We start from the raw sequence: 13,881 nt of genomic DNA on the forward strand, positions 1-13,881 counted from the left end.
GATGTTACCTCTTGACCTGCTGATAACTCCCTGTCATACATTAGGATTTTGTCATTTCTCAGTTCCAAATCCTGTGATCAATCCAGGTAATTTCAACGTTTTCTGAGATAATGCATCTGACAACTGACATTCTCATGTCCATCGCTCTTCTTTTTCATGCCTCCTTAGTCATTCTCTCCTACAGCTGCACCCTGCATTTTGCCATTATCTCATCTGGTGTAACTCCAAAATAATTAAAGCATTTTTCTGTTTGCCCATGAACTACCAATCCTTTCAATTCGCTTAATCATTCCAACTAGTACTATTCTTCAGTAACGTCAAGTTCTCTAGGAGGTTGTCTCCCCTTTTCCCAATCAGCCCTCGCCTTCTTTTATTTTAGATGCCACTTCCACCACTTCGATAATGTTCTTGACGATGTCCTATTCCCCCTGCCCCCACCTGGGTCTATCTTTTCACCTGTTTATAAAACCCTAGCCCTGGATGAACGCAACTACAGTGTCTTCTTTTTCTGTGGCCCATGAAGCTGTTAACTGCTGGAGAAAGTCACACAGGATAGAACTGGTTTCACCACAAACTCATGGTCATCAGTTTCAAGTTAGCCTCCCACATTCTCCAGCATTTCTACTATATTTTATAGGTGAAAGACTGCAGCTATGCCACCCCAAAATATGCTGCTAAGGATCATTCTGAGCTAAAGCCACTTGAAAATAGCGGAGGCAAGGATGATCTCAAAAGCAAAACTTTAAAACGGATATCATTGTATTAGCTGTCTCCTTTTCCTCAACCTATACTATTCAAACTGATAACAATCTGCCTTTTGTACCCATTACTCCATAGAGGCAGTTCTTGCTCAGGTCAATTTTGACCTTCATATTGTTAAACCCATATTTTGCAATTCTCACTTTCCTTGAGCTCTCTGTACTTTTAGATACTGCTGGTCGAGTTGTCTCCCAGAAACACCATGTTCCCTTGGCTTCTGACATACAACAATCCTTTATTTTCCTTCTACCTCTTCCCCAGCCTGCCATTAAATGATGGAATTCCTCAATATTCAGATCTGGGCTCTCTTTCCTTCTCACTCATCACTCTCTCACTAGGTAATCTCATTGTGGAAGTAACTGTGAAGGCTTCGCTGAAAAAAATGTCTCCAAAAAAATCTAAGTAGGCTGACAGATACAGATTCAGTACTTCTGCAGCTATATTTTTCCTGCGCTTCATATAAACACATTCTAAGCAGCATTTTTCTAATGCAAGTAACATCTCATAGGTGTGTTCACCAATAAGCTAACTAAATAAATATAGATGTCATTGAAAAGTTGGAGAAAATCAAAAGATATCTGGCTTTTAATTCTAAACAATATTTTCACTGTATATTTTTTCTAGTTTATCTTTTAAAAACAATTGTGAATCAGAGTGATCTAGTAAACTTGATTATGGCATATTACACACAAGGTAAATTCCCATTCAAATATGCATGACCAAAGAAAACTAAACTATTATCATAGGAACTGACTGTTTAACATCAAGATACAGAAGGTATGTGTGGCAGATTTGGGGGTGACCTGAAGCTAAGAAGGCTGGTGAATGGCTGGGGCAGAATCCAGAGCTAAAATGTAAGCAAGGCCATCAAAAAGAAGTGTGAAAAGTTTGAAGCTCTGGACTTAAATCTAAATGATCAACTTACAGCCACTCTGCATACAGGGATGAGACGTAGGAAGAGTTAATTTCACAAAATGCAGAACATGCAAGTTAACTGCAAGCTCAAGGAAGATTTAAACTGAGGTGACTATAAAAAAGGCTTGTGCTAAGAGTCTGACCAAAGGAAAGATTATTTGCACTTCATGCTCTACCTGTTAGCTCACTTCTGGAATCTTTATAAGGTTCAGTGACATATCAGAGGACACGTAGCCAGTAAACAAGGTCCTGGCTGGTTTAGTACAGTGGAACAGTATGTCTCAGAGCTATGCCATTGGAGCAAGAGTGGAAAAAATTAGCTATATTTAGGCGGCACAGTACTTGAGACATGATCCTGAAATTGCTGAAAAGCTGTCCTGTGAAAATGGGATTCGTGTGATTATAAATTCTCGAGGGAAGAAATATGGCTGACTGGTGTGAGCTGCCAGGAATTGAGTTTTGGCACAACGTGAAAAATATTTTCTAATGGTTGACCTGTACCGTTGGTGCCAGGTGTGGTCGTGAGGAAGCATCCCCACTTCCAGCCTCCGATAGCAGCGGAGGAGCTCACGCACCGGGGCGCAGGAGGAATGACTTTTGTACCGGGTGCGGGGCTCGCACTCCTAAAGCTGCTTGGACTCCAAAAGCAACAGGTTGGACTGCTTTTCTTTTTTTATTAAAAACTTTAGATTCACTAAGATTCATTCATGTGACAGGTTAATACTTTGCCTTATTTTTTATTAAAAATTCTGGTTATGGATGAACCGCAGTCGGTGTTACCCCTTCCCACGTTGTTTTCAAAATACCCGAAATGCAAAATCAAGAGCAAAAGTGGCAATCGATGACCAGGGTCCAAGGATCACATCTCAGAATCCAAGCACCTCGGTGCCATTCCCTTTCCAGAGAAAACTGTTAATTACAGCGCAGACGCTCTGCAGCCACGCCCACAGTCCTCTAGGGTGGGATCCAGGCCCAGCCCCGCGCGAGCGACTAAGGCTCCGGAGGGCGAGTCCGAGTCTTGAAGCAAATCCAGCCCCGGTTCTTCCTCCCAGCTACGCCTGGCGCGCAGCTCCTGCAACCGCAGCCCAGCTGACCTCCCCCCTTCCCGGCCTCGCTCCGCACCGCTCCGCACCGCTCCGCACGTCCGCACCGCAACCTTCACTCCGCACTGGGGTGCCCTGCCTCGCCGCCCACTTACCTCTCGAAAGCGACAACCCTGCCTCTCAAGCTCGAGTCCCCCCTGGGATCAGGGGCCTGGGATTAAGTGATTCGGACGTGGGGCCAACGCCTGGGCGGGACTCACTCTAGGGTGATTCAGAGCGTGGATTGGCTGAGGGGCGCGGCCGTGATCGCTGACTGGGTGAAACCGGACTTGGGGTGGGCATGGAGGCGGTGAAAGGTGCAGGGCTGTAGGTGCACCGGAATATGGCCGAGGATTGGTTATGGGGTCTGGACTGAAGACGCTACTGGCTGTGAAGACAGCCGGGATCGGGGACTGGACTGGGCAGGTGGAAGTGCCGGCCGGATTAGGTCTGCGGAATGGAGGCGCGTTTGGATAAAGGAGTGCGATGGGGCGGGGACTTGGATATAGCCGGGGACTGGGTGTGAAATTTTGACCCAGGGCTCTAATTGGGTATGTGTAACTGATTGGTTTGGGGCGTATTATAGGAGGAGGATTGATTTGGAAGAAAACGCATGCTATGGGGTCACAGGATTTAGGCTAGAGGAGGGTTATAGTTGGAATAATGTTGAAAGCTGCGTGAGAGGGCAAGGCTTAAAAATTGTGCAAAAAGATTTATCACCTGTGATGGGGGCGAGGGGGAAAAGGCAGAACTTTCTATTCCTGAACAGTAAAATGAATTCAGTCACAAAACTGAGAACAAAAGAGAGATGTGACTGAAGGACGAGTGTAAATAACACTTTAAAAATGAATAAGGAACATTGGCTAAGAGAAATAGGAATACTGTGAGTTATTCTGTTGTAGCCGCCAGCCCCGGAAAGACACACGGAGCACCAGAAATCAGTGAGTTATAGGAAACATGCTCTTTATTCAGCCAGCTGGGTTTGCCAGGGGTACGCAGACCCCAAATTAAGCAGCCCTGAAATGTAGAGGTACAGGGTTTTTAAGCCCTAAATCCCATTCCTCATTCTGTCTTAAACACAAAGGTCTGTTTTTCTCCTATTCACTACCTGTCAGGTGTGCAGAAGCAGAAAGCTTATTGTTAGAATGTTATGTTCCCATGGGTGATAGCCTATGTTCCCATGGGCCATAGCCAGGCAGTAATTTTCCAGCCAGCACAATTCCTTTCGGGAGGGCAGTGTTAGCAAAAGGAGAGCTTCTGTTAAGAATTCAGTCTCATAATTACATTTTCTTCTGCTCCTATTTTAAGAAGATGAGAGAATAGATAGAGTGGGAATGGCAGTGACAGTGTCAATCAGACCTAGGGGAAAGAGCATATAATCTTCGGTTGAAGGAATATATCGTTCACCTAGATACAAGGACTATGTATGATAAGGCGAATGGAGAAATTGTATACTATAATCACCCCTTGGATTGTGAGCTGTTGTGAGTGTGACACAAACTTCATTTATTTAATATAGCTTTTTTTTTTTTCTGATTCAACCAGGCTTTGCCTAATATAATAGCATTATGACTCATTTTCTTTTTCCTTCCTTATCCATCCACCTTAGTATGATAACTCCCTTACTCATTAAGCCTTAGGACAGAACTTTTTAAGAATAAAGCCTCAGGTCTATTGATCACAAGAACAATAAGTTTCAGTTAAACTAAAGATAACTATCTTAGCTTCAGGTGCGTTTCAGCCCCAGGCCTATGGAGGCAGAACAGCTCCGCTGACCACCTTCCCCTGAGACCAGACTGGGTGATACCATGGCCGACTCCAGAACCAGACACGATAATCAGTTTCCCCAGCCCCAACCAATCGGTAGCACCCATGACACCAACTTTCTTAGTTTACATGACTAATGAGTCTCCCCCTATTTTAACCTGTCCCCTAGAGGCCATCAGGGGGCCAGATCTGCATCTCCTGGGCTTGCAACTCTCTAAAATAAACCTTTACTTTCTTTGCTGCAAAACCTGGATGTATCTCATTGGACTTAGATGCATGCAGGCAGACAGATCTCTTTGGTAACATGGAGGGCATTCATTAGTCAATAATCTCAGGCCGAAAGATCACCGGGAATATACCTGTAGTCAGAAAGTTGGGTTTATTACTCATTGCAATGAGGGAGAACACACACCTTGGGGAATCATGGGTCATTTCAATAAGAGTGTTAGGAATGACTTATTATAAAGTTTAGGCTTATATTTGGTGATTTCGGGACAGGGTTCAGTAAAATGGAAATTCATTCTGTTTGGGATGCTGTCAGGATGTAGAGGTAATTCCAAGATTGGGTATCATAGTACAGCTTATATAGATGAAGGGAGAAAAATTGAAAGGCTAGATCTGATTGGTAAAGAAGCAGCAATTTCACTACCTGGGAGAGGAGGAAGTTTGGTATTTTTATAGTTTGCAAAGTGACTTTGTTTTTGTCTGTTTAGGCAAGATTATGAAGTGATCTCGTTTGTTGTCTACTTCATCAGTATCACAGAGTGACTTTGTCTGATGTCGGTGTTCTGTCAGGTTGTTATGTTTTATAGGACACACAGTGGCTAGTTCTTAACAACACTGAAGGCGTAAAGGTGTTAGCTCAGTTCCCAATGACAGGTGCTGCTTTTCTTTTTCTCATGTTGAACAAATATGACTTGAGTACATAGGTGCTGAGGCTACTGGGGAAAATGAGGCAGAGAAAGTGTGTGTGTGTTAAAACTTGCAGAGGGAGAAACAGACAATAGATAATTAAATATATACATATGACTTCAGAGGGTGATAAGTGCTATGAAAGAAGCAATGTTGAGTGGAGACAGCAGTCAGTTTGAATAGGATGGTCAAGAAAGCCCTTTTTAGAGGAGCTGATGTTTGAAGCCAGAATTGAATGATGGAATGATGAAGAAGCAACCTTGCAAAAAATGATTCTGGAAAGGAAAATAGCAATTGGAAGGGCCCTTATATGGAAACAAACTTGACATGTTCAAGGAGTAAGAGAGACCAGCATGTCTAAAACGTAGTGATCCAGGGAGAAAATGCTTCCATATTAGGGTGGACAGGAAGATAGGGGCTAAGTCATGCAGAGTTTTGAAGACAACAGACAGGGGTTTAGATTTTTTTTCCAAAGCAGCCAACCCAGCCAACCCATTGATAAGCAGAAGAATAATGTATAATTAATAAAATTTTAAAAACATACTCTAGTTGCCTTGGAAATGAGACTTGCGGGTAGGCAAGAGTAGAAGTAGGAAGATCTGTTAGGAGGTTGTTAGAATTAGAGATGATGAGTTTGGCTGGGACTAGGGTGGTGGCAGAAGGAGGGCTAAAGATCTCCACATTCATTATAGTGATATTCACTCATTTCTTTTATTTTAGCATTGTCCCTCCACCATCAGCTGTGCTTGATTTCTCCTATTATAGATGCTCTCTGTTTACCTTCCCCAGAGTATAAACTACTACTAATCTCTTGCTGAGATAAAGCGGGGCAAATTGGTGGGACTATGGCGGACCAGGGGTGGGGATCTGGAGATCTGCTTGTTTCTTAGACCTTTAAAGGATTCTCCTGTATTTAATCCTGAACCTTTGGAGAGTTCACGAATAAAGCTAAAAAAGCTTTATTCATGACTGGTCTAGGATTTAGCTTATTTAAATCTGTTATCAGTTACCACCTGTCCAATGGCTTTCTAACTTCTGTAATTTTGTTGCCACTGTCATTCCTCTTATTGTTTTCGTTCTCATGGGGCTTAAAAGAATCTTCTTATTCTTATTTTAAGAAGTAGAGAAAAAATAGAGAGAGAGAATGTAAATGTGTTTGATTTGCCATCTGTTGTTATTGTTGTTACACACATGTTCATTAAATAATGGAATGACCAAATGCTGGGCATTTGAATGCTTTATTCATATGGCAAGACTTGTGTTAATTTTTTATACTCAGGTTGGTATTTAAAAGAGAAATATAAGTGACTCCTTGGAATTAAGAGCTAATAGGTATATTTTCCTTATGTCTTCTACTGATTTGTTTTCTGAAAAAAAGACAGTATCTCCCTTATATAGATAAAGCTTTTTCCATTTCCTTATACAAAGACTAAAAATATTCTGAAATATAGCAGAGAGAAGGCAGTATAGTATGGTAGGTAAGCCAGACTAACTGGTGGTTCATATCCCAGCTCTGCAATTTTCTAGCCGTATGATTTTGGGCAAGTTATTTCATTTCCATGCTTCAATTTCCTCATCTGTAAAATGCGGATAATAGACCCTTACTTATAATGCTATTGTAATGGTCTGAAAAACTTAGAACTGTGCTTGTTTCTTAGTAAGTATTATAAAATTGTTCCCTAAGAAAAAGGGAAAGAGAATCTTTAGGATGGGACTGCTAGTTATTTCTCAATATTTAGTATTCTATAGTAATAGAGCCCCCAAATTTCAGCAGGGTACATGGGCGCTTGGTAGAAAGACTGCATTTCCAGCCTGTGTTGTAGCTGGGTTGGCCATAAAACTAAATTCTGGCCCATGGGCTACAAGTGTAAGCTGGATGCACTGCTTCCAGGAAATGTATGCTTTTATCACTCTCTTGGTTTGTGGTTTCCCTCACAGTCTAAGTGCAGACATGATGGCTGTAGCCCTCTTGGACCACCAGGTAGAACCTGCAAGTTGAGGACGGTAGAGCAATAGGATGGAGAGAAGGAGCCTAAGCCCTAACATCATGGAACCACCACTCTATCCCTAGACCTACTGTATTTATGTGAGAGGGAAATCAATTTTGATTAACTTACTTATATGAGTTTTCTGACATGCAGTCATAGTATAGCTGTGATGGTTTACTGACTATCTAATTTGTTTGCCAAAGGCATCCCAACTTTTCTTTTACATGGGCCTTCCATGTAACAATAGAGGAGTGACAGGGAGGAGATTAAGGTGGGAAATACTAGCAATGCCCAATTATATGGAAATGCTTCTCAAGAGGTAGCTGTCCCTTCTGGATAATAAGAGACAGGCTGGTAGAACAACGTCTACCTTATCTTACAACACTAGAGCAGTACTAAGAAGGACCTGCTCAAGGGGAAAAATAGACAATTAAGTCTGGGTTTGTAAGTTCCTAAAGCCTTTTCCACCTTCTACATTCGTGCTACAAAGAATTATGTTCTTGAAAGCTGCTCTTTAGCATTCTCGCCACAGACGCATATGCACACAAAAGAGTTAAGCATGTTAACTGTGTGAGGTGATGGGTCAATTATCTTGATCTTACTAATCATCCGACAGTGTAGATGTATATCGAATCATCACATTATATACTTTAAATATACACAATTACATTTGTCAAAAAAGTTATGTTCAGTTTTCAGCCTCATGTAGCTATTTTAAATGAAAGATTTTGTGTGTATATATTATCACAGTCAATTAATGCTTTGCGGCTAGATAATAGCTGTGCAAACATTAAATATTTCAAAAATCATAATAGGAATTGTACATTTATCCATAGAAAGACTGCCTAGGAAAACTATGTATCTGTTTATCTGTCTGTCTGGCTGTCTATCTGTCTGCACATACATTTGACTGGATTATAGCAATTTAATATTAGCATTGATTACTTGAGTCAATGAGAAATTCTTCACAGTCTCTGAAACAATTTTTAAAAAGAGAAAATGAATTTTGACTTTACAAATCAGATCGGTAGGAAAAATTCATTTAAAATACGGCGTCCATATGTAAGATATGGTCATTAAAATTGTCCTTTTGAAAACATTGTCAAGTATTGTGCCCTTCAAGACATGGACTCTGTGTGGCTTCTGGCTAAAGTGTTAGAAAATGTTGCTACGCAAGTGAGTATCACTGTGTTAGAACCTGGTAGAAATTGCTCTTCTCAGGAAGGTGTTTTGTTTCCTTTCACAGTCTGACTTTGCCTCTGGAATTCCTGGTCCATATTCATGACGGCGCTCTTAAGCTTTCGGAGGCCTCTCTCTATGTAGGTTCTATGTAGGTTCTCAGACCCCGGAGGGTTTCTAAGGAGACTATTCTTTTTCTCTTTTAATTTGTCATAGTGTGTAATATCCTTTTGGCCTACCAGGCCAAAGTCAGTTCTACATGCTTTATGCCAGATAGATCCCCACAGCAATGGCAAGAATATAAATGAACACCAGATTCTCTAGGTCTGTAAAGAAGCGATAATGATAAAATCCTTTGTGAGGAGAGAGAGGGAGAAGATTCTACTCTTAAGTAGTACGAGAATATAAATAACTATCAAATTCTTATAACATTCAATAAGATATTAAATAATCAAGTGTTAAAGTTGCAGAGAGAAGCATCAGGAATGGAGTTGGGGTGTTTAAAAATATTCATTGTATGGAGTATTTACTATGTGCCGGACACCCTTCTAGATAGCCGATTCTGTGATGAACAAAATTGACAAAGTTCCTGCCCACGTGGGAGAGAGACTGGCAATAAATATGAACAACCAGCTGGGGTGGTAAAAGGTAGCCATAAAATACTGTGAAGAGAAATAAAAATGTTGGCCACTAGATGGAGCTCATTGCTCTCTCTATTTCTTTCATTTGTCCACTCAAAAAGAGAGCTGCTGTGAGCATGATATACTATTAAAGTTGTGTTTGGGGGCCAGGTAATAGGATTTCTCTCTCTTCCTAGCTCTCCCTCCCAACTTGGATTTCTTTTTTTCTACTAAATGACTGATAAGGGGAAATGTGGTTAAGACATACTAAGGAGCCATCTGAGGTATTTTGGGGTAGAGGGTTTAGTTCAACTTCTTCCTAAATCATAGAAATTCTCTCCCCTTAATTCCTTGGGTATTTAATTTTCTGTATTTATTCGTTTAATCTCTGTATTCACCACTAGACTGCTAGCTCCTTAAGAGAGGGACTACAACTATGTTCTCATTCCTTGGCAGAGGACCTGGTAGATACTCAACCAATAACTTTTGAATGAATGGATCCCTATACCCTAAGCAGTTGCTGCTTTTCACAGTCTCATCTAACTCCCTAGGGAGTCTGTTTTCAAGTTAGGTTGGGGGAAAATTCTCCGTAGTAAAACCTGGGTAGTAAATCCTGTCTTGTGTTCTATGAATTTCTCTCTGCCAAAGAACTCTCAGTGGGTGGGAAGGGCGGGATATGTGTATGTGTGTGGTAGGCATATTAGTTGGCACTCTGAGTTCTGGACCATATTTTTTCCTTTATCTATTTGGATAAAAGCCTAACACAATGGACGTATTTTTAGTGCTTAGTGGGACTTAATGAATGATAGGCACCTGCTTTTGTCAGGGCTAACTCTAGAGAGAAGGGTCTTAAACCTTCTTTACAGTGAATAGAAGGAACACCATAAAAACTGCAAGGGAGGTGGAATCTAAGGAGATTTATGGATCATGAACTATCCAATAACTTCTTGATCTTAGAATGGTTTTCAGCATAGTGATCCTGTGCATGATTCATTAGATTTCTACCTGAGTATTTTATTTTTTTTGAAAGCTATTGTAAGTGCTACTGTTTTTCAAATTTTGGTTTCCCATTGTTCAGTGCTTTTATCTAGAAATACAGTTGAAAATTAATTTTTGTGTGTTGACCTTGTATCTTACAACCTTGTTAAACTCATTTATTAGTTCCAAAGTTGGTTTGTTTGTTTTTTTTTTTTAGCGATCTCTTGGTTTTCTATATGATAATCATTTGTCTGAGAATAAGGACAGTTTATCCTTTCTGATCTATAACTTCTTTTCTTTCTTTCTTTCTTTCTTTCTTTCTTTCTTTCTTTCTTTCTTTCTTTCTTTCTTTCTTTCTTTCTTTCTTTCTTTCTTTCTTTCTTTTCTTTCTTTTCTTTCTTTCTTTTCTTTCTTTTCTTTCTTTTCTTTCTTTCTTTCCTTTTTTTGCCATATTGTACTTAGCCTTTCAGAATGATGTCGAATAGGAGTGGCGAAGACTGGCCATCCTTGCTTTGTTCCTGAGTTAGAGCATTCAGTTTTTCATCATTACATATTTTAGGTGAAGGGTTTCTGTAGATTCCTTTTATCAGCTTGAAGAAATTCACATTTTCTCCTGGTTTACTGAGAATTTTATCATGAATAGGTGTCGTATTTTGTCGAGGTTTTTTAGTGTTTATATAATTAACTGGTTTTTCTTCTTAAGACTTTTAGTATGGTGAAATACATTGATTTTTGAACCAGCCTTGCATTCACAGAATAAAACCCATTTAATCGAGGTGCATTATTGTCATATTTTACTTGATTCAACTTGCTAATATTTTGTTGAAGATCTTTGCATATATGTTTATGAGAGATAATGATCAGTACTTTTCCTTTTTTGAACTGTTTTTGTTTGATTATAGTATCAGGATAATGCTGCTCTTATAGAATGAATTGAGAAATGTTTTCTCTTCTATTTTTTTGGAAAAAATTGCATAAAATTGGTGTTACTTCTCCTTTTAATGGTTGGTAAAATTCACCAGTCAGGAGGGGCCATCTGGATCTGGAGAATTGTTTTTCAGAATTTTTAAAAACAGCTTTATTGAGGTATAATGAATACACGAAGAACTGAACATATTTAATGTGTAGGATTCAGTGAGTTTGGACATATGCAAACACCCATGATACTATCACCACAACCAAGATAATAGACATATGCAACACTTCCCTAAATCCCCATCCTCTTCTTTTTGGTGGTAAGAACACTAAACGTGAAATTAACCCTCTTGACACATTTTGAAATACGCAATGCCGTGTTTTAAACTATAGGCATTATCTTATACAGCAGATAGATACCAAGAACTTAATCATCTAGCATAACTGAAACTTTATACCCATTGGACAATAATTCCCCATACTCACCATACCCACCCTGCCCCCAAAGGCCTGGCAACCACTATTGTATTCTCTGCTTCTAAGAGTTTGACTATTTTAGACAACTCATACAAGTGAAATCACACACTGGTTGTCCTTTTGTAACTGGCTTATTTCATTTTGCATAATGTCCTCAGGATTCATCCATGTTGTTTTAAATGGCAGTATTTCCTTCTTTTTGAAGACTGAATACTATTCCATAATATGTATGCACCTCATTTTTAAAAATCCATTAATCTGTCAGTGGGCACTTATGTTGTATCTATACCTTGGTTAGTTTGAGTAATACTACGATAGGTACAAGTACAGCTACCTCCTCAAGACTCTGATTTCAGTTCTTTTATTTATATATCCGGAAGTGAGATTGTTAGATCACATGGTAGTTCTATTTCTAATTTTTTGAGGAACTCACATACTATTTTCCATAGTTGCTGCACAGTTTTACATTCCCACTAACAGTGTATAAGGATTCCAATTTCTCCAAAACTTCTCCAACGCTATCTTTTTAAAAATAATAACCATCTAATAGGTATAAAGTGATATTTCATGGTAGTAGTGATTTACATTTCCTGATATTAGTGCTGTTGAACATGTTATCATATAAGTGTTGGCCATTTGTATGTCTTCTTTAGAGAAATGTCTGTTCAAGTCCTTAGCCCATTTTTTATCAGCCCATTTATTTATTTATTGCTATTGGGTTCTAGTAATTTCTTATAATTTTAGAAATTAACCCTTTATCAATATATGCTTCGGAAATATTTTCTGTCATTCCATAGGTCGCCTTTCCATTCTGTCGATTATTTCCTTTTCCATGCAGAAGCTTTTTAGTTTGATATAGTCATACTTGTCTGTTTTTGCTTGTGCTGCCTATATTTTTGAAGTCATATTCAAGAAATCATCACCAAGATTAACATCAAGAGGCTTCTTCCCTGTTTTCTTCTAAATGTTTTATAGTTTCAGACCTTGTGTTAAAGTCTTTAATCTATTTTGAGTTGATTTTTGTGTATAATGTAAAGTAAGATTCTAATTTCATTGTTTTTTTGCTCATGGATATCCAGTTTTCCAAACACTATTTATTGAAGAGACTATCCTTTCTCCATTGTGTATTCTTGGCACACTTATGAAATATTATTTGATTTATCCCTGGATGCAGGAATAATTCAACATACCCAAATCAATAAACCTGATATGCCACAATAACAGAATGAAGGATTAAAATCATATGACCATCTCAATATATGCACATAAAGCACTTGACAAAATTCAACATCCTTTCATAATAAAAACAGTCTATAAACTAGATATAGAAAGACTGAAATTCAACATAATACAGGCCATATATGACAAACCTACAGCTAGCATCATAATGATGAAAACTTTTTTTTAAGATCATGAACAAGACAAGGATTCTTATTCCTCTAAGATTAGGAACTAGACTCATTATCACCACTTCTATTCAATACAATACTGGAATGCTAGCCACATAAATTAGACAATAGAAAGAAATTTAAAAAACTCAAATTAGAAAGGAAGGATAAAATGATCTTTGTTTACAGAAGACATGATGCTACATGTAGAAAACCTTAAACTATTAGAACTAATAAAAACTGTTAGAGCTAATAAACCAAGTCACCAAAGTTGCAGGATGCAAAAGCAACATACCAAAATCACCTGCACTTCTATACACTAACAACGAACAACCCAAAGAAGAAATTAAGAAAATAATCCCATTTACAATATAATCAAATGAAATAAAGTTCTTAGGAATAAACAACCAAGGAGGTGAAAGATTTGTATGCTGAAAACTGTAAGACACTAATATAAGAAATTAACGAAGACTCAGATGAATGGAAAAACATTCCATATCTAATTTTATAGATTATAAGACTTAATATTTTTAAAATGTTTGTATTACCCAAAACAATCTACAAATTCAGTACTGTCCTCAACAAAATTCCTGTGGCATATTATATAGAAATAGAAAAAATTATTCTAAAATTCTTACGAAACCGTAAAAGACCTAGAACAGTCAAAGCAATCTTGAGAAAGGAAAATTAAAGCTGGAGCATCACATTTCCTGATTTCAAAATATATTACAAAGCTACAGTGATTTAAAAAGTATGTTATTGGCATAATGACAGACACATAGATCAATGAAACAGAAATAAACTCATGCATATATGATTAAATGTACTACTGTGTTCAGAAAAAGATACTTGTTATGATTTCAATAATCTTAAATTAGTTAAGACTTGTTTTGTGGCTTAA

At 38.5% G+C, this 13,881-nt stretch overlaps 1 protein-coding gene across 11 annotated transcripts in view; it reads right to left on the reverse strand.

Moving 5' to 3' along the window:
• Window positions 1-3,006, reverse strand: part of KYAT3 (kynurenine aminotransferase 3) — a 47,778-nt gene extending 44,772 nt beyond the window's left edge. For 8 of the 11 annotated variants that reach the window (XM_039838763.1, XM_039838769.1, XM_039838766.1 and 5 more), the window contains exon 1: window positions 2,873-3,006. The gene's annotated coding sequence lies outside the window, so the exon portion shown is untranslated. The remainder of the gene's footprint in view (window positions 1-2,872) is intronic. The other 3 variants (XM_039838773.1, XM_039838771.1, XM_039838764.1) reach the window with 2 other exon arrangements.
• Between the last annotated feature and the right edge of the window lie 10,875 nt (window positions 3,007-13,881).

This window comes from Pteropus medius, unplaced genomic scaffold (genome assembly GCF_902729225.1).
Source record: "Pteropus medius unplaced genomic scaffold, Ma_sr-lr_union100, whole genome shotgun sequence".
In the NCBI taxonomy this organism is placed as follows: Eukaryota; Metazoa; Chordata; class Mammalia; order Chiroptera; family Pteropodidae; genus Pteropus; species Pteropus medius.